The following is a 25,954-nucleotide window of genomic DNA, read 5'->3' on the forward strand; positions in this document are numbered from 1 at the left end:
TTTTTAACCAAAGTTCTCTGTATGTGGTATTTGTAAAAATCCAACAAGGTCAGTTTAGTGTCATCATTCATTCATACAGTTCCTATTAGAAAGCCACGTGCATAGTATTGTTTCACATAATCTCACTAGATATTCAATTTACTTGTTAAAAGGCTGTTTTATAACCAAATCAGACTCCCCAAAATGCAAGACATCTGCCAACAGCTCTCCCAGGGTTGGTACATCCTAGCTGTCTATTCCTCTGTGGCACTGGATGCGTTTAAGCAGCTCCTATATTTTAATGTTCAGAATCACAGAGATTTTCACTCCATTTTCCAAAGAATCAAGAAAACTTCAATCAGTATTTCTTTCTTCCCTGTTCTTTGTTGTGTAGGACCTATGACACCAAACTTCTGTGTTTAGTGCGTACAGTAATGCCATTATATAACAGCCATTTGAATATTTTAATTTAGTCAATTAAACATTTAATAAGAGAAATAAAACAGACAAAATCCTATGATCATGGAAATGAGCGAGTAAATAGAGTTGGCCTTCAGAAGATGTAAGAGGTGATGGGAAAGAAGGTCAACACACAGCTGCTTAGAGTGGGCTATGACCTCATCTGTGGTTGCATAACTCAAGCAGAGGTCACAAAAACTTTGGCAACAATAAAAGGTTCTGCATGTGCAACAACCAAGGCTTGATTCAAAACCCAACAAGCAATGAGCCCAGAGTATTTCCAGCAGTGTTCTCAGACTTCACTGCAGCCATGGTTCCGAAAACAACTCACATTGTACACATGCCTTCATGTCATGCAATGCCAATACACACTGTCTCAAACACCTAAGCTCAAATTCTAAACCATTACACTATGAATTACAACACTTTAAATATACATTAAAAATCTGCTTGTACAGAAACACAATGTTTTAATCATGGAACTCAAAGAATTTTAATATTTTCCTATCATTTATCGACATGGAAGCATCAAATTAGTATATCTTTGTGTTACACTGGGCTACCATATTTTATTTAAACAATTTAAACAATTGTTGTTTGAACTTATTGTTTAGAGTTTCTTTTAAAGAATGTTAAATGTATTTTGGATGGGAGTATACAAAATTTCCAATAACTTCTGAACTGACTCTAAACCTACTTCTGTCATTTTGTACCAGGTATTTATGTGAAGTGATGTTCTTCCACCAATGATAACTATACCATCAAAAAAACGTATCAACTCTGAATGAAGGTAAAATGCTCTGTGCCCTGGAGTGTCAGATATTTATACAAGATTATACAACGGTTCTTATAGGAAAAAGATACACATCTCATTAGTATGCAACTTTGCTTTCCTCGTTAATGAATGGCAAAAGTATATGTAAATCAAGGAATTGTTTTAAAATAAATATATGGTTATCATTAAATGTCTGAATTGTACACATTTTAAATGTGGCTCATGAAATGTTTTGCCAAAAAGGGGTTATAAGTGGAAAAAAAGTTTAAGCAGCTCTAATAGACAAGAAGGTTACCAGATAACCGCTTTGTACCATAAGAAACTTTAAAATAATCTAAACTGGGGAGACTAAATGGTAGCACCCAAAACCAATAGACCTCTGTCATTATCATTGTTATCACAAGATTCTACTTTTCTTTTAAGTGCCATGTAATTAGAACTTTTACACATGAATTAAATCCAATAGGATACTATAGTTTCTTAGCCCCTCAGGTTCTAAAAAGAAGTTCCTATTTCACAAGCACATTTTAAAGAATATATAGCACATTAAACCACCTGTCTCTATCAAAATAAAGACAGCAATTGCCTTCCTTCACCCAAGTTAATACCTTAACATTAGCTCGGCAGAGGTTGATCTGCATCAAAGTAAAGCTAATGAATTTTCCATTCACTATTACTGAAGTCCTTCTTTCAGAAATGAAGCTCTGTATCTACTTATAAGAACACACTAGTGAGACTGCTGAGAATTTATCCACAGGGATAGAGTGGCACCTCAGGCAGTAAAGCACTTGCTTCAACTTGAGTTCAGTTCCCAGTACCCATGTAAAAGAAAACGGATCCTCCTGGCATATGTTTGCAATTTCTGTCTTAGGGAGACAGACAGGTGGATCTTTTAGGCTCAGTGGCTAGCTAGCCTTGTGCACTTGGTGAGTTTCAGGCTAGTTGGTGAGAGACTGTCTCAAAAAACAAAGTGGATGGTTCCTAGATATTGATACAAGAGGTTGACCTCTGGGCTCCACATGCATATGCACATGTAACTCGTGTGTGTGTGTGTATACAGCAAAAAAATGTAACTTTTAATAATGTTAAATTGCAGAAGAATCAAGAAGGAGTTTAAGATAAAGAGCTTAGTATGTACCAAAATTAAGAAGGAACCTTTTGTCTTAAAGGGTCCATGTTATAGTTATACATTTATGTATTATAGAGCAAACTTGCTTTTTTTAAATTTATATTATAGCTACTTGCTAACAGCTCTAAAAGTTCTGTGATGACAACATAGAAATTACTGTCTGGGCAGATTATCTATAAATCTCATATATCTATCCTTACTCCAATACATTGCTAAAATTCCCCACTACTGCTTTGAGATTGCTGAGAAAACTCAGAATAACTGCCCTTAAAAGTCTTGGAACAACTAATGAGAATCCTATAATTTCCTCATTTAAGAGGTAAATAAATGGCAGCTCACTGAGATTAGTGGTGCACTAACATGTGATGAAGACAAAAGCAAACAGACAGTATATCCCATTATTTTAAAAGCCAGACCATTTACAGAAAAGCTATACTGAGAAACTACCGCTGCTTCTTCCCTCTCTTCTTCCTCCCCTTTCCTCCTTGTAAGGAGCGCGCGCAATACCTCCTTAAAAAAAAAAAAGAAAGACATGATTTTACTTTGTAGTCTTTGGCTGGCTTGGTATTTGATATGTAGACCAGGTTGGCTGCAGACTCACAGTACAATGCTGGGATTAAAGGCCTATAATATATCATCCATTCTAAGAAGATAATCTGTTTCTGGGTTGGTGATTCGTCACTGTTGAATACTGCTTTCCAAGTCACTGCTGATTTTGTTTTAAACTGTGTAACTCCTTGCTGGTTGTTGAATGGGAGAGAGGAGACTTTGCTAATTTATACAGTAACAATTATTTGTAGAATTACTGTGTGTGTGCGGGGGGGGGGGGGGATGCTCACATGTGAGCTAACTCTATATGTAGATCAGGCTAACTTTAATCAGAGACCTGCCTATCTCTACCTACCAAGTTCTGGTATTGAAGGTGTATGGTACCACCACATAGACTGCTCTGCTATTCTTAACTCTTTTATATCACACTCCCACATCTATCCTTTAGGAAGGAAAACAGGCTAAACCAAAACTAACTTCATGTGTAAAAGAACAAAATGCTGGGGGCTATCTGGAAACCCAAACTCTGGAGGATGAGGCAACCTGGGCCACAGAGAGATCCACTGCCAAAGGAAAGAGAATAAGGAAGGAAGGAGTGGGAAGAGGTGTGTGGAGAGCTGATGAGAAAGGAAGGTACGCCACAAACCAATTAGAAGTTAGCATTTTATCTAACAGGAGAGCACCACAGACAGGTTATGCCAAACTGCAAACATTTTGTTCCTTGCCACAAAACCAAGAAATGTATTTATTAAAGAATCTTGTTACAGATTAGAACTGATTTACGGTCAAAGCTAGGGCTTTTATTTCTAAGTCTGGAACCACTTCTTTGCCGCTTTGTATTTACATACTTTCTTTAAAATATTAGCAACAACCTCACAAACAGTCTGTTTAACAGTAGTTAGAATTTATCTAGTTAGCACAACAGCACAGCCTGCCACAACACAGATGGCAGAAGCCTTTCTCCTTTCCTCATCAGTGTCAGACAACTTCTATTTCATGATTAACAAGTCTGCACATGGTATTTACAAACTAGTGACAGAATTACTTTATTGGGAAAGTCTACCCAGCAAGATTCTTCTTGATTATTTCTTAATACAAGATTTATTTCTTACTACCCTGGCCAAACCTAGCCAAATTCAAGATTAACAAATCAGAATGGATAGAGTCTGCACTGTTGATATGACTCAGGTCTTTAAAGTACACCAATTCCCTCAAAAGCACAAGTCCCCAAATTCTGCTGCAAGTGGAACTGTCTCAGCAGCATTAAAAAATCTCAGTGTGCAAATTACACTCTAAACTCAGGTCTGGGTATGAGACTGGGATGGTTCTTAAAATTCTAAGAGTTACATAAGGCTCATTCCTAGCAATTTATAATATCAGGAGGCTTGGCATCTGGCACTGGCTCTGTCATGAGCAAGCCTGGGTACATCTCTATGTGACTATTTCCTCATCTGGAAACTTATTTGTAATATTTAATATGCTGTGAGACTAGGATGATGTTTTTTAGTTCTCCTACAAAGATTGAACTGACTTCAATATATAAACTATGCCAAGGGGGTGGGCAACAGTAACAAGAAACAGTTGGAATCTATGGTCTGTTAAAAGCTTAGTTTTACAAGGAAAGATTATTTTACAGTATATATCAAGTTCAGCTATACTTCAACTGCATAGATTTTTATATATCCACTTCCTTCCAAGTCATAAAATAGTATCTATGTTGGAAATGTATGAAAACTTGAATTATCTTAAAATATAGCAATCTTTCAAATTTCTATAAAAGTATCTGCATATTTTCTGATTTTAATAGCTTTCCTACTTTTGTTGAGCTCTTCCAGATAAAATTTTAGTTTCTTTTCTTGGTAGTAGTGGTCTGATGGCTTTTACTTGCTGTGTATCTCAGGCTGGCCTCCAACTTAGCCCCTCCTGACTCAGCTTCCACAATGTTAGGCACAATGTCACTGGATATAGCATGACTTTAACACTGCTAATTCATTTCATAAAAGGAATCACTAGAAAAAAACAAGACCATGGCTACAAAGCATGTTAGCTAATAGTCCTAAACCAAATTCTTACTTTCACCCAGCTCTCTCACAAATGAATGTTACTAGTTATGAGTATGCTAGAAAAAAAGGCTAACTCATGCAACCAGATGAGCATCTTACAGTACCAGTATCTGAAGACTGAGTGGCAAACTTCAAAGATGCACTTTATGATCTACCCAGTATTTACACATTTATGTAATCTCTTCTTCCTCTAGGAGTAGGATGGACCTAATAATCTACTGACAACAACAAAAAAATCAGATATGGCAGAAATGATAGGATGCCACTATGTGACAAGGTTATTAAAGACTGACGTTCCTGCTACCAAGTTCTATGCTGGGATTCTTTCTTGCTTTCTTGCTTGCTCTGACAGTCAGCTCCCAAGTTGTGAAATGTTTTATAGGTACACATGGTAAAGAACAAAGGTCTTTGGCCACAAGCAGAAATGAATCCTGCCAACCACCATCTGAACAAGCTAGGAAGTAGGTCCTTCTACAGCAAAATTGTCCACCCCCCCCCTTTTTTAAACCTTGCTGGAAATCAACCCAGGGTCCTGCTCATACGAGGTAGGTGCTGTTATCATCTAGCTACTTCCTCAGCCTTTCCCACTTTCTCTTGAAACCACACTAATCAGACTTTCCCCAAACTTGACCAATGTTTTCCACGTTACTAATTAAAATGTCCTGGAGTCCAGTTCTTGGACCTCGCCTCTTTCACCTATGCTTACTCCCCAAGTGGTCTCCTCCAGACTTTAGACACAACATCTACAAACTGACATATCCCAAATTATTTATAATTTGGTCTTCTCACCACAACTGTTCTCTAATATATACAAGTACCTACTGAGCATATTTTACTTGCACATCTAATATGCACTGAAGTCCAAAATTAAAGCCTTGATCAATATCAGCACAATCCCACTACATACAGCCTCCTCTACCACCTGTCTTCCTCCTTTTAGTAAATGGTAACACCAAGTTTCCAGTTGCACAGGCCAAAAACACAGATAGCTCTGTTTCTTGCATCTCCCCTCTGTCCCACCTCTTATTCTTTAGTTATTTGTTTTACTTAAAAATAAAACCCAACCTCTTAAAACTTTTTTCCGCTTCTATGAGGCTCACATGGATTACTGTAATAGTATCCTAAACTTTCTGCCTCGAACTCTCAAGTTTCTCTCACCATTAAAAATAATAAGGTCATACAGTTCCTCTGTTCAAAACTCTCCAACTTCACTTCTCTGACCTCCACAGTGCTCCTCTAGCCTGATTCTAATTCAGTATACTGTCCTTTTCCCTCCTCAGACCATCCAGGCATACTTTCTACAGATGTTATTGCTATATCTGGCAATCCCAGTGTTCCTTCCTCAGTTACTCATGTAGATTATTCCTTTGAGGCTTCACTAGATGGCCACTTTCTCAAGCCTGCCTACCTTCCAGCTCCATGTCTCTCAGCCCTTTCTTTCCACATTCCCTTTCTCACCCTTTTCTCTGTAGTATTTATTGCTGATACACTGTATTTTATCTTTTATTTTGTAACTCCATCTTTTAGAATGTAAGCACCATAGGAGACATGCATTTAAGAATAACTATAGCAACCAATGGGATTCTTTCACTGATCTATGTCAATACAGCAGAATATTATGAATAACTCTGAAAGTACCAAAATATTACATTCATACTTCAATCATTGCTTTACATTTTGACAAGTTTAACTCCCTAATTATACTCATACTAGCATTATATTAAGTTAGTTTGCATTCTTCTGAATACATACATACTAATTAGAAGAAGAATCAGTTTAGAATCAGACAATAAGCAACTGGATTGTTTTAATTTTTCAGAGCCAGAGAGATAGTTTGGTAGTAAGAAGTTATGAGAACCTGGATTTGAATCCTTAGCATTCATACAAAAATCCAAGTACAGCTGTGTATGCCCCTAACACCAGCATTGGAGAACAGAAGGGCAGATCCCAAAAGCTCTCTGATCAGCCCCCTACCCTAAACTGTGAGCTTCTGGTTTGGAAACAGATTGAGAGCCATTCAGGATTCATGAAGACACCCCATCTGCTGCTCTGGCCTTAGCATGTATGTAATAGGAATATGTATCCACACACTCACACATACATATTACATACATATAGAAAACAACAATAATTTTCTATTGATAATCCAACGTGGAAACTTCACATGCAGTGCCACAGAATTCAACAGTTAAAAGATATTAAAGACTAGGAATTAAAAAGATAAACATTTTCAAATAATTCTTTAAAAAAGAATGTTAAAAATTATTTAATTCTTTTATATTGGGTTACATCTTCTGCTAAAACACCAATATTTACATCCATTTTCCAACCTAGATATTATTTTTGTTTTTTTAAACTATCATCAATAAAAGGAATACAGTATTTCGATGAGAAGCTAAATCCACAGTTAAAAAGTTAAAAACAAGACTTCGTTAAGCTGAGCTAATTTTATAAACGGTTTTTACACTTGTGTTGTATAATTACACATTTCCAAAAATACTTTCATACCTCTGTTGTGATCTTCATATTAACATGTAGGGCAGACAGTATCTATCTCCCCATACCTTCCAAATACACATGATATTTTCCAGATGGAAAAATATATCTTAGGTTTAGCTAGTTTGCTCAAGGTTACAAAGTTATACAGTCAAGCTGAACTATAATTAACTAGATTTGTTTGTTTGTTTCTTTTAAGCCCACTGTTTTCTATGACAATATATTCCACTACTCAGTGACTAAGGGTACATACCATTGCACAGGTTCATAAAGACTTACTTGAACATCTTAGCAGCTTCCTGAGTAGAGTGGAAATTTTCATATTCCTATTTATTATAAAAAGACTTTGTAGATGGTGTAAGTATATTAATGTCCTTACTTTAAAAAATTAAAAAGCTCAGGAAGTCAGTATTAAAAACTGAGTATCCAAAGCAGTATAAATACAAGACTACTTTTGGACTATCAAACAGAGACCAACTGCCAGAACAAGTGCTTGAGGAAGGTATTTGACAGAAGCCATTCAGGCTCAAATCATTTTATTACTGTTAAGAGTCTCTATCTCCACTTGATTATATTAGCAATCCTGGTTGAAAGTAAGAATAATAAATTATTTTGCCCTTCTCCCCAAAGACTTCAGCTCAAGTTCAGAAAAACAAATGGCTCCAGGATTCACTTCATCTGGACTTTCCGTTCCCTTTAATGTTCTGAAGGAAAGGTTCTTTGAGCCCTCCAATTTCATGAACATCCCATGGCAAACCAAAAGCAGGAAAAGAGCCAAATGAGTCAAAGACAAAACAAACAAACAAACAAACAAAACAAAACAACATCACGTAAGATTGAAAGCATGATTCCTCAAATCACTAGACCCTGGTGCACCTTACCTCATGCTAAAACCCCTCTTAGTGGAAACCGAGATTTCTAAATCCTCATCAGTCTCCAACTAATCTTAGCCTAGAAGCCATTAACTGGGGGTACTCGGGGTACAATTACATATTGTAATATGGCTGCAAATCTACTGGACAATGCACCCACGTGAAATTCCTTGAATACAGCACATGTGTCAAAAGCTATTCAGTCCTAGAACCAGGCAAGACTGAACTAAAAATAGATAAGGGTTCTTAATACATGACTCTGACTTTGTTGCAAAGCACATGCTTCTACATACACTCTTTTCTTTCTTCCATTTCTCTGCCAATACTAAGAGACTGAGATACAATACCAGATTTTATTATAGCTCCTTCAAGAAACCATGGTTCAGCAAAGGCATAGTGGAATATGCCTGTAATCTCAGTACTTGGGAAGCTGACGGAAAAGGACTGCATGCTCAAGATAAACTTGGGATATATGATGAACGCCAGAAAATCCTGTGCTACACAGTGAGACTCTGTAGAAAGGAAGGAGAGAAAGTGGGAGAGAGAAAATAACAGTAAACCTGAAAACATGGAATAAAACTGTTCCAAGAGGTGAGGGACCAAAAAAAAAAATATATATCTGAAAGAAACAGAGTGTGACAGTTCTCCACAAATGAACAGACTCAATGACCCATTGGGACAGTATTAACAATTTAACATATGTACAATGGACACTTAAAAACAAAAATGGGGCAATATTAGAAAAAAATGGTAGAGAAAAACCTCTACTTTTGAGACTACACACTGTTCTAAGTTCAAGGAAGGCCTCAGAGAGTAAACGAGGACACATTCACACAAAAGGCCTATTACAAACTGCTAAAAAGGATGGCCAAATTATTATTGCATTCCAGGGCTAATAGGTACATTATGAATAGTAAAACCAAGAGAATTATCACAGACTTCTTCTTGGAGAAAGGGGAAAAAGTAAGATTACTCCATGAAAGAATTTTATATTTATTTAATTTCTAAATTTCAATATTTTCTTTCACAAAATGGGTATACTAAAACCTCTTATCAAGTTGAATGGAAAATTAAATTATATAAATGTTAAATCCTTTGTATGCTTGTAAATGGTTGCAAAGCCACCACATGCTAGCTCCTCTCTTTCACCAATACCTACATTGTTGATATAGAACCTCCTATGTAAAAGAAAAGCATGCACTGAAGCATGTCTTTTTGGAATTTTGGAATCTATTTTGCCAGATAACACTGACTAGTACAAACCAAAGGTCAATACTGTCAATTCAAGAAGCTTATGTGCCTTGGTCCATAATAGCAGTTAAGATACTAAAGCTGTATTAATATTCTACAATTGAGATATTCAGAATCAACATAAACATTAACAAGACATGAATAAATTAATTTTTATTAGATATTTTCTTTATATACATTTCAAATGCTATCCCGAAAGTCCCCTATACCCTCCCCCCGCCCTGCTCCCCTAACCCACCCACTCCCATTTCTTGGCCCTGGCATTCCCCTGTACTGGGGCATATAAAGTTTGCAATACCAAGGGGCCTCTCTTCCCAGTGATGGCCGACTAGGCCATCTTCTGCTACATATGCAGCTAGAGACACGAGCTCTGGGGGTACTGGTTAGTTCATCTTGTTGTTCCACCTATAGGGTTGCAGACCCCTTCAGCTCCTTGGGTACTTTCTCTAGCTCCTCCATTGGGGGCCCTGTGTTCCATCTTATAGATGACTGTGAGCATCCAATTCTGTATTTGCCAGTCACTGCCATAGCCTCATCTGAGACAGCTATACCAGGGTCCCTTCACCAAAATCTTGCTGGCATATGCAATAGTGTCTGGGTTTGGAGGCTGATTATGGGATGGATCCCCAGGTGGGGCAGTCTCTGGATAGTCCATCCTTTCGTCTTAGCTCCAAACTTTGTCTCTGTAACTCCTTTCATGGGTATTTTGTTCCCTATTCTAAGGAGGAATTTGTGTTTTGCAAATTGTATCTTGGGTGTTCTATGTTTCTGGGCTAATATCCACTTATCAGTGAGTGCATATCTATTGATTTCTTTTGTGATTGGGTTACCTCAGAATAAATTAATTTTTAAAGTCAGTTTTCTTCATGTTATCTTGTCTCCATCCATCTTCAAACACAAAGTTTTACATTTCAGAGTTTCAGAAGTAAAATGTTGTCTTTCTAGTACTAACAACAAACTTGCTGTTATTCAGTGTGAGACCTCAAAATAAAACAAAGCTCTGAGAAAGAAAAAGAACACAGCACATAATAAACAGCAGTCGATTGCTGAGATAAATAAAGGCAGCCATCCGGGACATAAACCACATAAAGCAATGCAGCTCACAATCTATTCCACTGTTGACTTTTTAAAAGAGTTTTAAATTTTATTATTTTTTCCTTAATTAATTTATTTATTTATTCATTTTACATTCCAATTGCAGCCCCCTCCCAGTTCCACCCTCATACCAGCATCCACAACTTCCCTCTTTCCCTTCCCCTCTGAGAAGGGAAGACCCCTGCCCCCAATGGGTACCAATCCACCCTGACACACCAAGATGCAGCAGGACCAGGCATATCCTCTCCCACTGAGACCAGACAAGGCAGCCCAGCTAGGGAAAAGGGATCCAAAGGAAAGGCAACAGAGTCAGAGTCAGCCACTGCTTCACTTGTTAGAGAATCCATATGGAGACCATGCTGCACCTTTGCTACATATGTGCAGGGAGGGGTTCTAGGTCCAGCCCCTGCATGCTCTTTGGTTGGTGGTTCAGTCTCTGCAAGCCCCCATGGGCACAGGTTATCTGACTCTGTATATCTTCCTATGGTGTCCTTGACCCCTCCAGCTCCCTCAATCCTTCCTCCAACTCTGCCACAAGACTCCCAGAACTAATGTTTCTGCCTAATGTTTGTCTGTGGGTTTCTGCATCTGTTCCCACCAGCTGCTGGATGAAGCCTCTCAAGAGGACATTATTCTAGTTTTCTGTCTACAAGCATAACAGAATATCATTAATAGTGTCAAGGGCTGGCTCTCTACCATGGGGTGGGTCTCATTGGTTGCCTATCCTCTCAACTCTGCTCCATTTTTATCCCTGCACATCTTGTATGCAGGACAATTTGGAGGTAGAAAGTTTTGTAGGTGGGTTGGTGTCCCCTTCTCTCCATTGAAAGAGAATTTTTAAAAAAAATTTAAAACGTCAAAGGAATGAAAACAAACACACACACACACACACACACACACACACACACACACACACACACACAGAGTTTGCTTTTTGTCTTTTGAGACAGGGTCCTGGCTGTCCTAGAACTCATTCTGTAGTTGAATTCAGATATTCGCTGGCCTCTGCCTCTCAAGTGCTGGGATTAAAGGCATGCACCACCATGTTTGGCTGGGGCAATATGTTAAAGAAAAATTATAAGCAATATCTAGTATATATGCTAATTAAAATCAAGTATTCAAGCAGCTGATGTTCTGCTGATACAACTGTCTTTATTAATTTCAAAGATATCAAAGAAGCAGTTCACATCCCATTTTTATTTTCTCTTTAGTATTATATTTAGTGTATCTTAGACATTCAGCAACTAAGAATAATTACTTCTTAGAAACAATATCTCTCAGGTCATTAGGTTTCTTTCTTGTAACTTTCATTCTTTTGTTAGTGTAAAAAACAATTTTAACTACACACTACCCTATATTTTAAATTTTTTTCACATCAGCTTATTTAATTCAATAAAAACAGTTGGCAAGATTTAGCATTCTCCAGCTCATGAAGCATGCATGGGGAGAGGAACAGGTATGGGAGATGAAGTGGTTTGCCTATGATCACGTTACTAGAAGGCAAGAGCTAGAATTAGAACCTCAATAATAACACAGCTTACTTTTTATTTTGGCTCAGTGCTGGCAACTTTTAACAGAGATAGAAATCAAATCACCATAGCTTCCATTGAAATGGTAGCTAAGTCAACTCTCTCTGGTTGTGAAAGGTTAGGGATGTTGGTTACAAGAAGCTCTTGTTCATATTTGCTATCTATCTCATACCTTCTCACTGTGTCAGCGGTCTCTGTTCGGAAGGTATGCTCAATACGTGCTGTATTGTTTTACATGATAGAAACCCATGACCACGGCAACTAAGACAACAGAGCAGAAGCAAACGGATTTGGCTCATTATAGAAACATTAAAAGCTTCAAGAAGCTAGGTACACAACCAAGGCAGAAACTGTAATAGACATTATGATTGTTACCATGAATATTTACAACTGAGTGACAGCAACTTGGAGAGCTGACTTTGCTCATTAACAGGCCTATCTCATTGCCATAAATTGATTTTGAGATGAAAGAGAATCAGATCAGTAGGATACAAGACTTTCTGATTATGTCTGTCCTTTCTGGTAGGAGGAAATCAGTCTGTTTCATCTTTTAGAACAGTAGTTCTCAACCTGTAGGTTGTTACCCCTCTAGGGTCGCATATGAGATACTTACATTAAAATTCATAACAGTAGCAAAATTATAGTTATGAAGTAGCAATGAAATAATTCTATGGTTGGGGGTCAGCTCTACATGAGGAACTATACTAAAGGGCTGCAGCATTCAGAAGGCTGAGAACCACTACTTTAGAACACAAGGTTCTTTCCTATGCAAAGTGGACCAGACCAACAGAAAGAATCGGAATTTTCTGAGTCTGCATTAATGCATTCACTGACTAACCTGGAAGCCTACTGTGATGGTTTGTATATTCTTGAACCAGGGAGTGGTACCATTTGGAGGTGTGACCTGGTTGTAGTAGGTGTGTCACTGTGGGTGTGGGCTTAACACTCTCACCCTAGGTGCCTGGAGGTCAGTCTTCCACTAGTAGTCTTTGGATGAAGATGTGGAAATCTCAGCTCTGCCTGCACCATGCCTGCTTGGATGCTGCCATGCTCCCACCTTGATGATAATGGACTGAACCTCTGAACCTGTAAGCCAGCCCCAATTAAATGTTGTTTTGTTTTTTTTTTTTAATAAGACTTGCCTTGGTCATGGTGTCTGTTCACAGCAGTAAAACCCTAACTAAGACACCTACTTTGCCTCTACTTCTAGCTGTGCAAAACTGGTTGATCTCCTTATTGTGTAAGGCTACTGAATTGGGTTCTTTTTACATTTAATGTTCAAACAGTCATAACTGGAACAAATATTAGCTGACATATATAAAGGGCATCTGTGAAGCAAAATGTTCTCTCAAATGTAAAAAAAAATTAAAGATACTATTAATAAAGGCAGGGATTAAAATTATAGAACAAACTTTGGAAAAGAAATGGAACAGTTCTCTGTTTATTTTTTACAGCTGTTATTGTTCTCTGATTTAGATATTCTGACAGACTTGGAAGGAGACAAGCTTGTGAGGGAGACCTGTCATTATTCTATGCTGAATGCCCAAAGTTACAAATTGAATGGAGGAAATAACTGGGCAGCTACAACAACAATCCTTATTAATGTTCACAATTAGTCCTGGGAAAATTAAATTATATTCTGCTAACCTTGGGAATGACATTGTTTTGTTTTGACATAGAAGTCTCACTATGTAGTTCTGGCTGACCAGGAATTCACTGTGTAAACTGGGCTGGCCTCAAACTCACAAAGATCTGCTTCCTGAGTGCTGGAACTAAAGGAATGTGCTACTACTACACCAGCTGGCACTCATTTTTTTTTTTTTAAAGATAAAATTCTAGATGGTCAAATGCTTCTAAGTTATATATGATTCTAAAAGAGAGAAGATCTGCAAAGACATCAAACAGAAAGGAAAATGCCTTAATTCCAAATTGCATTAGTTTTGCTATCAGCATCAACTCTTCCTACTACTGTCTATGCCTCCATCCATATATGACATTTGTCTGTTACATGGTTCTCTTTTATTATTGCTTCTTTGTGTGCTATGTTTACTCTCCTGGCTCCTCTTACCACAGAGGTAGGACAAGTATCCTGTGTCCATTCCACACATTTCTGTCCCCCACCCTCCCTGAAAACATTCAGCTTGGAGTCTACTGCCACCAGACTATTGTTGTTCCAATTACCTCTCAAATGCTCCACTTACTTCTTCAAGACTACAGCTGCTTGCTCATTCTACCATTATCCTTGATTCCTCCCCAAATCCTTGCTTTGTATTACTTGACAGTCTCTCTTCCCATGATCCTATTCTAATTTTATTTTATCCATTAGTATCCACACTCAAAGCTTACTTTGAGTTAATTTTAATTCCATTGTTATTTTAGCCACTTATGCCATAGTCAAAGCTTAAAATGTGTTAATTTTAATGAATGTAGCTATATATTCAATAAATACATATACATATTTAATGAACATAACTATATATACATTCTAACACCACGCTTTATCAGTTCGCTCCCTAAATTTACTTACTCATCTTGGCTTAATGACACACTATATAGTCCAGAATGAACTCAAATTTGCAGTTCTCCTGCCACATCCTCCTAAGTGCTGAGCCTGTAGGTTTGTGCCACCATACCTGCTTAGTCTACCACCACTACTTCTCTCCTTCTCTTTTGTTGTCTTCTCAATCCCCCTCTTACCTGAGGTTAAGTTTTTATTCAACCGTTTATTACTTCTCTGTCTTGCACAAAACCTCAGCAAGTTTTCTCCTCCTTTATACTTTCTCTTTAAATTCAGGACCAGAAATCTCAAGTGACTCTGTAATGATGCCTAACAAGTATACCTTTTTATTTCCTATCCCTCTCCTACACGACTACTTTATACCCTTTGTTCTTTAATCTCCCATTCCTTCCTCTTTCATGTGCTGACTCTATTTCCCATTTTACTGAGAAACAAAGAAGCAATACAAGCTTCTATAAGCTCCCAAACACATCTAAGTACATCTGTGCCCAAATATTCTCAGCTCTCTCATTACTGCATCAGCTGTTGAGTCAGAGACAGCCCAGTCTCCTAGTCACACATTCCATTCTCATTCACCACCTATTCCCACCCCCATAAAATTTCCCTTTCTCAGCCCCTACAAAAATGTCAGTTTTGCATCTAAAAAACAAACAACCTCTCATTCTCTTTACTACCATTTCTCCAACTAATGTCTCAGGTGCTTTCTGCTTACTTCTAACTTCTCCCCCTTTCTTTTGATCCTTTCCAATCAGACCTCCTACTACCACTGCCACATCATCAGAGCTGTTCTTACTAGAATTCTAACTCCATATTAGCAAAAATGATGATAATTACTAGTCCTCCTCTTTAACTGTCAACAGCATTAGCCAAGGTTTCATCCTCCCTCTTTGGAATACTTTCTTCTCTGTCTGGTTCCTAAGTTCACGTTTCTGGCTCCTTACTACCCAACTTTTAAACTCTGTAGTGCCTCAGATCTCAGTCCTGGGACCTCAGCTTTCTACCCTTTTTCCGTGAAGTCATCTCATCTAATCTCTTTCAATTTCCAAACTTAAATCTCTAGTCCATCTCTTTTGTTTCAAGATACAGGCATCTGCAATTTGTTTTCGAGTTTTTTTTTTCCAGTTAGATACCTAATAGGTATTCTGAAATTACTTTGTCCAAAACTTCTCTCCTCCAAAATCTTTTCCTTCAGTTTTACCCACCACAGCAAACTCTATCCTTCAGGCAATCAAATCAAGAATTCCATATTATACTTAACTTCTTGCTGTCCCTCATTCTTTGGAGCCTTCTTTCTGACTCTGTTAACAAATTCTGTTGACTGTATCAACTTATCACTGTTCTTCCAGAGGACCTAGGTATGATTCCCAGCATTTATATGGCAGCTGACAACCATCTGCAACTCCAATTTTAGGAGATCCAGTGCCCTTTTCTGGCCTCTATAGGCATCAGACATGCACATGGTGAACAGACATACCTTTAGGCAAAACACCTATATACTTAAAATAATAATAATACAATTAAAAAGAAAAGTATATGCTTTTTAAGGCTTGAGGTTAGGATGACAAATATGACTATTACAGGATGACCCAGAGATTTCTTTTTTTTTGTGGTGAGAAGACAGTTGTGTATGTTGACTATGTTAGCGATTATAAAACTGATGTGATAAAATTTGATTTTGGAGGTGTATAACATATAAACACACAGTGAATATATGTAAACACCGATGTAATTTGAGAAAAGTATGCACACTGCATCATGTGTCACACATAGTTTTTGTACTGTACTAGAATGATATAAAATGTTACCACCAGAGGGATAAGTAGGACTTGTCTGTATCAAGGTATCAACGTTCTACTAAAGAGTAGAGCCAGGCATAGTGGTACATCAGGAGGTCAAAGCCATCACAGGTCTTTGAATTCAAGGTCATTCTGGTCTGCACAGTGAGGTCCAAGATGGTCGGGGTACAGGGATGAGCCCAGGCATCAATGCTCCTTGTCTTTCTTTTTATGGCTATATGACACCTCATTGTGTAGCTGTGCCATTATTTTTTAACTAGATCATATTAAGAGTCATTTATAGCTTTTGATAATATAATTAATGCTATAATGAACAAAAGAAATCTTTTTAAATGACCGAATTAAAAAGCATGAACATTTATCATTTCAGTAAGTCAACTCATCTTCCAAAGAAATTGCACATGCTTCCATTCCTGCCCACAGCTCTGAAGAGGGATTGTGCATATCCTTGCCATTACTGCCTAATCTGGTAAGTGAAAACACCCCTGTTTAAATCTGTACTTTGATAACAATAATTAGCTATTTTGTTTTCTTAGTTTGGTTTGTGCTCTTTGAGACCAGATCTCATTCTGTAGCCAAGAACAACATCCAAATCACGATTCTGTGTCAGTTGCCTGATGCGGTATGACAGACATGTGCCACCACTCCTGGTTCAAAATAATTTTTTTCAAAGAAGACATATGTGTGTCAAGGATTGCTGTGAGAGCTTCATGCATATTAACTCATCTAATTCTCATTACATTCCTTCAAGGAAATATTATTGTTTCATTTTATTGGCAAGGAAACTGAATCACAAAATAGTTTTTTAAAACTTGATATTACAGATTACATTTCAAGTGAAAAAAAAATGTACAAACCGAAGCATTCTTATCTTGCGGTCTGAACAGGAAACACTACTTTAAGGTTTTTTAGCTTTCAGCTGGTAATATGACATAGTGGATAAAGGTGTTTGCCACCAAACCTAATGACCTGATTTCAACCCCTGGAATCCATAAGGTAAGAAGAGATAGCCAGTGTCTACAAGCTGGTCTCTAACCTGTATATACATAGACAGACAGACAGACGCACACACGCACATACTCTCGAGCAGAGAACAGGCAGACACACACATGTGCACACGAATTTAAGCAAGGGGGGAGGGAGGGAGGGAGGGAGAGAGAGATAGACAGACAGAGACAGAGAGACAAATGTTTTCCTAAAATACCTTTAGCTTCCAAGGAAATTTTCCCTATGCTTAGCATCATTTGTATTCCCTTTGACATGAAGTGCATGTTTATGGTTTCTACCATTTTTCTGTTGGCTTTTTCTTTACTCTTATTAATTTACAAGCTATCTCTGCAGTATTAAGAAAATTGGCCTTTTATAATAATGCTACTCCTCCACAAAATTAAAACATGAATATACCTTGGACCCCAGTCATTACTACTCCTAAGTATTTATCTTAAAAAGAAGAAGAAGAAGAAGAAGAAGAAGAAGAAGAAGAAGAAGAAGAAGAAGAAGAAGAAGAAAACTTTATATTAGATTGGTACACTACTGTTCACAGTGGCTATATTTATAAATAAAAATTTAAAGAATTCCAAAGTCAACAAATAAATGATACACAAATATTGGTGTATATGTACCATGAAGCTCTAGTACTAAAGAATTTAAAAATAATAAATTGACAAGCATGATGATGCACTTGTGCTGGTTAGTTTTATGTCAAGTTGACAAAAGCTAGAATAATTTTAGAAGAGGGAACTTCAATTGGGAAAATGCTTCTACCAAACTAGCCTTTGGTCAAATCTGTGGTGCATTTTCTAAATTGATGATTGATATGGGAAGGCCCAGCTGACTGTGGGCAACGGCACTCCCAGGCTGGTAGTCCTAATGCTATAAAAAAGCAGGCTGAGCAAGCCAGCAATCAGCATCCCTCCATAGCCTCTCTCTGCATTAGCTCCTACCATGCCTGAGTTCCTGCTTTGTCTTTCCTTCATGATGGATTTACAAACTGTAAGATGAAATAAGCCACTTTTTCTTCAAGTTGCTCTGGTGTTTCATCACACACAGCAAAAGAAACCCCTTATAATTTCAGCACTTGAGCTGCTATAAGGAGATTGTGGGCCCAGCCTGGATTGCAAAGTGCCAGACAGTGCACCAGTGAGACAAACACCAATAACAGTAGAAATAAATCACTGAGATGGACAGCAGAAAAGAATCTAAAAGATTATGTCAAATGAAATAAGCCAGACCTCTCCTCCCCACATCACATAGTATCTGACTGACTACATACATATAAAACTTCAGAAAATGCAAAACAACCTAGTGACAGATGGCAGGCCAATGGTTTGAGGTAGCAGAATATGGGTATGTGAAGAGGCATGACAAAAAGATTACATTTAGACATTTCTAGAGATGGTAAGTTTATTTACAATCCTGAATACAAAGGTTTCAAAATTATTAGAGTGTATGTTTTAAGTGGGTGCAGTTTATTGTAAGTCAACTATACCTCAGTGAAGCTATTAAAAAAAAAGCAGGTGGACTCCAAATATAAACAGTGATACTTCATTTCATTGACCGCATTTATATTCATCATATGCAACATAAACAAATGTAAATTACTGCTTCTAATTCTGCTTTGAAATATTTTCCACTTCCCTATCATTGTTATAGTTCAATTTGACAAGGAATTCCTTGATTCTCAGAAAATAGTATTCTTTTACTTATGTATTTTATGTATATGGGTATTTTGTCTGCATGTGCATATGCACGCCAAAAAGAGGCATTAGATTCCATGAGAATTACATGAGGCTACGGTTATAGATGGTTGTAAGCCACACGAGGGTACTGAGAATTGAATTCAGGACCTCAGAAAAGAACAGCCAGGGCTTTTAACTGCTGAGCCATCTCTCTGGCCTCAGAAACTAAACTTTATTTTTTTGTTTTTTGGAGACAGGGTTTCTTTGTGTAGCCTTGGCCACCTAAAACTCGCTTTATAGACCAGGCTGAACTCAGAGATTCACCTGCTTCTGCCTCCCAAGTGCTGAAATTCAAGGCATGTACCACCACTGCCTGGTGAAACTAACATTCTTTTTTTTTTTAAGATTTATTTATTATTATTATATCTAAGTACGCAGGCTTGGAGAGGGTGAAGGACCAGGAGGCGATCTGAGATGCCTGAAGCAGCAGATGTGCAGTGAAAAGGGAGCTTCCAGAGAGGGCAGTGGGTAGAGTGGATAGGCATCGACCTCTACAGAAACAGTGGTGGGAAGGCAGTGCAGAGCCAAGGGCTGGGCTGCTCTGCAGTGCTGCAGCTGATCCCAAACAGACAGTAGCATCTGGAGGCCATCTCCAGATTCTAACCTCCTTTCCTACAGAAACAAGTACCACTTTAATGTCAGCCTCTGTGTGTGTGTGTGTGTGTGTGTGTGTATACGCACACGTGCAACAACAGGTACTGGTTTCCTAGGAAGTCCTTTCCCTGCAGTCCGTGTGTGTGTGTGTGTGTGTGTGTGTGTGTGTGTGTGTGTGCGCGTGTGCATTTGCATGAGTGCCATGCTCCTAGAGGTCAAAGGCAGTTTGGGGGAGTTAGTTCTCTCCTTTCACCATATGAGTTTGGGGAATCAAACAGAGTTGGTAGCAGGCAGAGTTCATTTACCTGTTGAGGCATCTCTCCCCAACTCTACTGCTCCACTGGTTCTCTTTCTATATAGATTCTTTTTGAGCTGAGGATGCTTCTCTGGCTTTAGAGCACTGGTCCTGGACGGGGGAAGCAATTTGGCAACTGAGACAGGAGGATCACAAAGTTAGCCAGGGCTCTACAATAGGAACCTTGCCTCAAACAAAACAAAAAGACCAGACCCCCTTGATTGAGCCGGATCCCTCCATAGCTGCTGCCTCCTGTCTTTTAGATTATTGTAACTGGGTTTACCCTCTAAACCCTCTGTCTCCTCTAAGTAGCTTTGATTTTTGGATATGGCTCTGGGAATCCTTCAGCTCTTGCATGAGTCCTGAGGTATTTGGAGTCCTAGATTTTGGTGAAAAAAAAAAATTCCATCTTTCTGGGCATGCTTCTTATGGTCTGTCTATTTTTCAAGCTTCTAATATTTTAAACTCAGTTGGATGTGGGACCCTGGTACCCTTATTCTATGCTTCTTCCCTAAGACAGCTTCTCCTTAGTGGATGTGTACGAATACCACATGCTGTCTGGGCTGGGGTGTTTACCTCACAGTCACAGTATCTGGGTCTCAGCAGCACCCTGTCCTCAAGTCCACAGGGAACCCATGGCCTCTGTACCCTGTCACCCACCCCCTATATCCCCCCCCCCCTTTCTACCTACCACAGGTCCTACTTACAACACTGTTCAGTCCATCCCAGATAACTTCCCCATACCACAGTTCTGGTCTCTTTGAAGCCAGGATTCCAACTTCAGCCAAAAAACAAAACCATGATCCAATCGAAACTAACATTCTTATCAATCGTTTTAGCTAAATCTCAGAAGCCAAGTGTAATGACTGGATGGTTTTGTATATCCACCTGACACAAGTTAAGAGTCATCAAAGAGTTGTGAGGAAATGCCTCTATAAGATCTAGCTGTAAGGCATTTTCAATTAGTTATCAACTGGGAAGTGCCTAACCCACTGTGGGTGGTGTCATCCCTGGGCTAGCAGTACTAAATTCTAGAAGAAAGCAAGCTGAGTAGGCCATAAGAAGCAAATCAGGCCGGGCGTGGTGGCGCACGCCTTTAATCCCAGCACTCGGGAGGCAGAGGCAGGCGGATTTCTGAGTTTGAGGCCAGCCTGGTCTACAGAGTGAGTTCCAGGGCAGCCAGGACTACACAGAGAAACCCTGTCTCGAAAAACCAAAAAAAAAAAAAAAAAAAAAAAAAAAAAAGAAGCAAATCAGTAAGTGGCACACCTCCATGGCCTCTGCATCAGTTCCTGCTTTCAGGTTCCTGCCTTGCTTGAGTTCCAGTTCTAACTTCCTTTGGTGATAAACAGCAATGTGGAAGTGTAAACTAAATCAACAATTTCATCCTCCAACTTGCTTTTTGGTTGAGGTGTTTCATGGTAGCAATAGAAACCCTAAGACAACAAACAAAACAAGTTTCTAGTTTTGGCAAACATTGTATAATTGAGACAAAACAGAGAAGAAATAAACTTAATGCAGAGATGGAGAAACTAATCATCACTCAATTCTTCTATCTTAGATCCTGGGTGTATCCATATGGCTTCAGTCAGTCACTGATACAACGTGTAGCATCTGCTATCTATTAGACACTATTAAAGTGCTGGGAATAAAATAATAAGCAACAGGGTTCTGAGATAATAAAGACAACTTAAGGGTCTACCCTCAAAGTCACTGGCTGACCTTAGAAGTTAAAATTATGTGTACTTAACGATAAAGTTGACCAGGAGGTGGTGGTGCACACTTAATCCCAGCACTTGGGAAGCAAAGGCAGGTATATCTCTGAGTTTGAGGCCAGCCTGGTCTAGAGAAAGTTCCGGGACAGTCAAGGCTACACAGAGAAAGACTACCAGCCTAGGGATATCAACCAATCAATCAAAAAATAAACAAACCAAGCAAACAAAACAATAAGGTTATGTGAACATAACTTTTATTTGTGGTCTATATTGCAGTCCCCAAACCTCCTAGGTCACAACGCTAAGCTGCCAGTCTGTTAGAAATGTCACATGTGAAGACCTTGTTTCCAACACTGTACATACTTCAGAAGCTAACATGCTTCCTATGTAACAGGTGTTCCCACCAAAAGTTGTTGAATTCCTTGTTCAAAACGCAGCCTGCTTTTATTGGTTTTGATAAATGCACAATTATATAAGGTTCTGCCGGGCGTGGTGGTGCACACCTTTAATCCCAGCACTTGGGAGGCAGAGGCAGGCGGATTTCTGAGTTTGAGGCCAGCCTGGTCTACAAAGTGAGTTCCAGGACAGCCAGGGCTACACAGAGAAACCCTGTCTCGAAAAACCAAAAAAAAAAAAAAAAAAAAAAAATTATATAAGGTTCTAGCATTAGGGGATACCAAGATGGGTATATGGTAAAAGTAATTCTCTACACTATTCAATTTTACAAAAAAAAAAAATAATAATAAAATTTCGAAATAGAACACACCTTTAATCTGCATTTGGGAAGCAGAGGCAGGTGGATCTCTGAGTTCCAGACCAGCATGGTCTACAGAGCTCCAGGGCAGCCAGGGCTACACAGAGAAACCCTGTCTCAAAAAACAAAAACAATGACCAAAAAAATATTGAACATTAACCAGGCGTGGTGGCGCACGCCTTTAATCCCAGCACTCAGGAGGCAGAGGCAGGTGAATTTCTGAGTTCAAGGCCAGCCTGGTCTACAGAGTGAGTTCCAGGACAGCCAGGGCTACACAGAGAAACCCTGTCTCGAAAAACCAAAAAAAAAAAAAAAAAAAATTGAACATTTAAAAAGAGGTGAGCATTTTCTACCTCTAATAAATATTATATATATATATATATATTAGGAATAAATTCTTTAAGTGGCCCTTTTACTTTATAATCCATCTTGAACAGGACATCTGATATTATCCCTACTGATCCTGAAACACATAACCAAACAGTTTTCAGTAAATAATTTTATTATTAGAAATAGAAGACTTTTTAAAAACTTACTGACAAAGCAAGTATCTTCTCCCTAAACTATTAAAACACTGTAGAATCTAAATTTTTGTACAAAATATACAATTTCTGTACAACTTTTTAAAAGGTATAGTTTATTATTTATGTTATTATTTATTTCTGGGTATGTGTGTGTGCCCGCTCGAGTATATGCATATGTATCAAAGTGTTCATGAAAGGGTGTCATATTTTCTGAAGCTGGAGTTAGTTGTAAGCCATCTCACATGGGTCCTGGGATCTGAACCTGGGCCCTTTGCAAGCATTTGTAATTGCTAAGCCATCTCTCCATTCCCCATCTGATTCTTATTGCTCAAACCACTTATTCAGCAATCACATTTAAGTCAAACTTAAAAAGATCTTTGATGTATGATACAAATTACTTCTATATTATTAGCATAAAATCTTATAAAATATATACTTTAAAATGTTAATCCCAAGGCTGGTTAGATTTTTAATTAGGCAAATAAGTTTAGAAAAATGATGACTTTTATTTGCAATTTTCCTACCTCAATCTCTCACTGTTAACCAAAAATATCATGGAGTCCTGCTAAAACTCTTTAACTGCAAGCAAAGAAAGATAAAGTTTTCCCCCTAGATGTTCTTCTGAATACCACCAAATAGCTTTTGTACTTTAAATAATTTCTCTTAGGTATCGACTGTCTAATTTTTTAAAAAATTGTCCCACACCCCAGCGACACCCCAGCGACAGGGCAGAACATGGACCCACAGCTTTCCTTTAAAGAACAGAAGTACTGAATCAGTACTATAAACAGAAGCGCTACTGTCAAAGAATTGATCTAATAATAAAAAGAGCTATGGCCACTTGTCTTAGAGAAAATTACTGCCGAATGCTTCCAGACTCTGCTTTTCTTCCTTCTGGGCCACTAGCCAGATACTAATCATTTTTAGACCCTTTCTAATTTTTGGTACGCAATATGATATACTATACCACATCTAAAGCAGACAGTATTTTAAATGAATGTTCTCTAAAATTCATCTCATATTCTGACATATATATGCATGTTCAGACTTTACCCATATGCATAGATACATACATTATATAATACATATTTATATGTACATACACATTTGTACACACATACATTACATACATAGTTAGTCTTCCATATATACTGGTTTCACACTGAGGATTCAACTAACCCAGGGTTGGAAATATTAGAGGGAAAAATCCTACACTGAACATATATGGATTTTTTTTCTAATCATTATTCCCTAAAAATAGAATCAGACACCTATTTGTATAGCTTTTACATTGTATAATGAGCTAATATAAGTAACCTAAAGAATATTGAAAATGGGCACTATACTACTTCCTATACAAGACTATTTATAGAGTACTCCCTGAGCATGCTGGGAAATGGATGAATACACATGAACATCTACTCTCTGTAGAAGAACACACAAAAACTTGAGGTAACAATGACTGCATCTGAGACTTAGGTCTTTGAAATGTTATGATTTTTGTGATAACCATTCAAAACTTTTCTCCATTTAAGGGGAAAATGGGTCAGGAGTGGTGGTACACAACATAGACAGATCTATGAGTTGGGGTCCACATAACAAGCTTCCTAGTTTAAAATATCCTCTAAAACAGTACTTGAGGAAGTCTTTTTAAAAATCTTTCTTATAAATATTTTAACATTTAATTGTTCTTTTTTAAAAATCTGTTTATCATGCTCAGTTTCATTATAATAAAAAATACAAAGTAAAATCTTTTATCAAATTACAATTAAAAAACAAACAAATAAACAAACCCAATACTCAATTCTAGCAGCATAGGGACTGGCATCTTTCTAGAAGCTCCCATGGGAATATGAGCGTCTTTTCTCTACCCTGTAAATCAGCCGGGAGGGACTGAGAAGGAAGCAAAAGAAAAAGGCCTGAAGAGCATGCCTTCTTCTAGGTAGAGCACCATCTGGACTCTGGAGATCATGCAGAGACGTGACCTGCTACAAGTACCTCACTGTCAGTCTAGAGATCTATATAAAGCTTTTACAGCTCAGAATCTTCTATGTATACTCTATATGTGCTTATGTGTCAAATATATTGAAATGAAAGTAACTACTGATTCTAGCCAAGGAATGAATCTATATGTCCACTAAAACATGTACAAAACTTTTATTGGTAGCTGTGTTTTTAAGAGCTAACTAAGAACTGTCAACAGCCCAAATATCCAACAACAGAATAGGTATATATGTCCACATGCAATGAAATAATATATAGTAATGGACAAAAAATAAACTACTGCTAATTTAAAGAAAAATGAATGAAGCTGGGTCACACAAAACCTTGAGGTCAGCCTACTCTACAAAGTGAGTTCAGGGACAACCAGGGTTACACAGAGAAACCCTGTCACGAAAAAACAAAAACAAATAACAAATCAAACAAACAAACAAACAAAAAGAATGAATCTTACAGACACTAGGTTGAATAAAGAAAATCGTTTTAAAAAAAACTTCCTTTTTTTTTAAAAAATGAAGTTCAAGAGCAAACAGCAAACACAATCTAGATTAATGGTGACGAGGTAGGCAGATTACCTTCGGAAAGTACTAACTAGGACAGAGAATGAAGAAGTTTTATTATATCATATATATTCTGTATCTTTACTGGATTCGTGGTTACATGTATAAAAATTCATTAAGCTAACCACTAAAAATCATTCCTGGGCTAAGAACCAGAAGACCAGTTCTCAATCTGTGGTTGAGGTTGCATATCAGATATCTAGCATATCAGATCTTTACATTACAAGTCGTAACAGTAGCAAAATTATAGTTATGAAGAAGC

General features: G+C 37.9%; 1 protein-coding gene and 1 long non-coding RNA gene across 4 annotated transcripts in view; one reads left to right on the forward strand and one right to left on the reverse strand.

The window, feature by feature from the left end:
• Positions 1 to 25,954, reverse strand: part of Glce (glucuronic acid epimerase) — a 61,197-nt gene that overhangs the window by 29,427 nt on the left and 5,816 nt on the right. The gene's annotated exons all lie outside the window — the stretch shown is intronic.
• Positions 5,372 to 17,925, forward strand: LOC147002049 (uncharacterized). Of its 2 annotated transcripts, none has more exons than XR_015048966.1 (3): positions 5,372 to 5,499; positions 13,155 to 13,285; positions 16,882 to 17,925. It is a non-coding gene; the product is annotated as an uncharacterized LOC147002049 (long non-coding RNA). The 2 variants fall into 2 exon arrangements; XR_015048967.1 differs by lacking the exon at positions 16,882 to 17,925 and adding an exon at positions 13,674 to 13,867.

The sequence above is a fragment of the Mus caroli genome, unplaced genomic scaffold (assembly GCF_978045245.1).
Source record: "Mus caroli unplaced genomic scaffold, Mus_caroli_1 scaffold_11, whole genome shotgun sequence".
NCBI classification, from domain to species: Eukaryota; Metazoa; Chordata; class Mammalia; order Rodentia; family Muridae; genus Mus; species Mus caroli.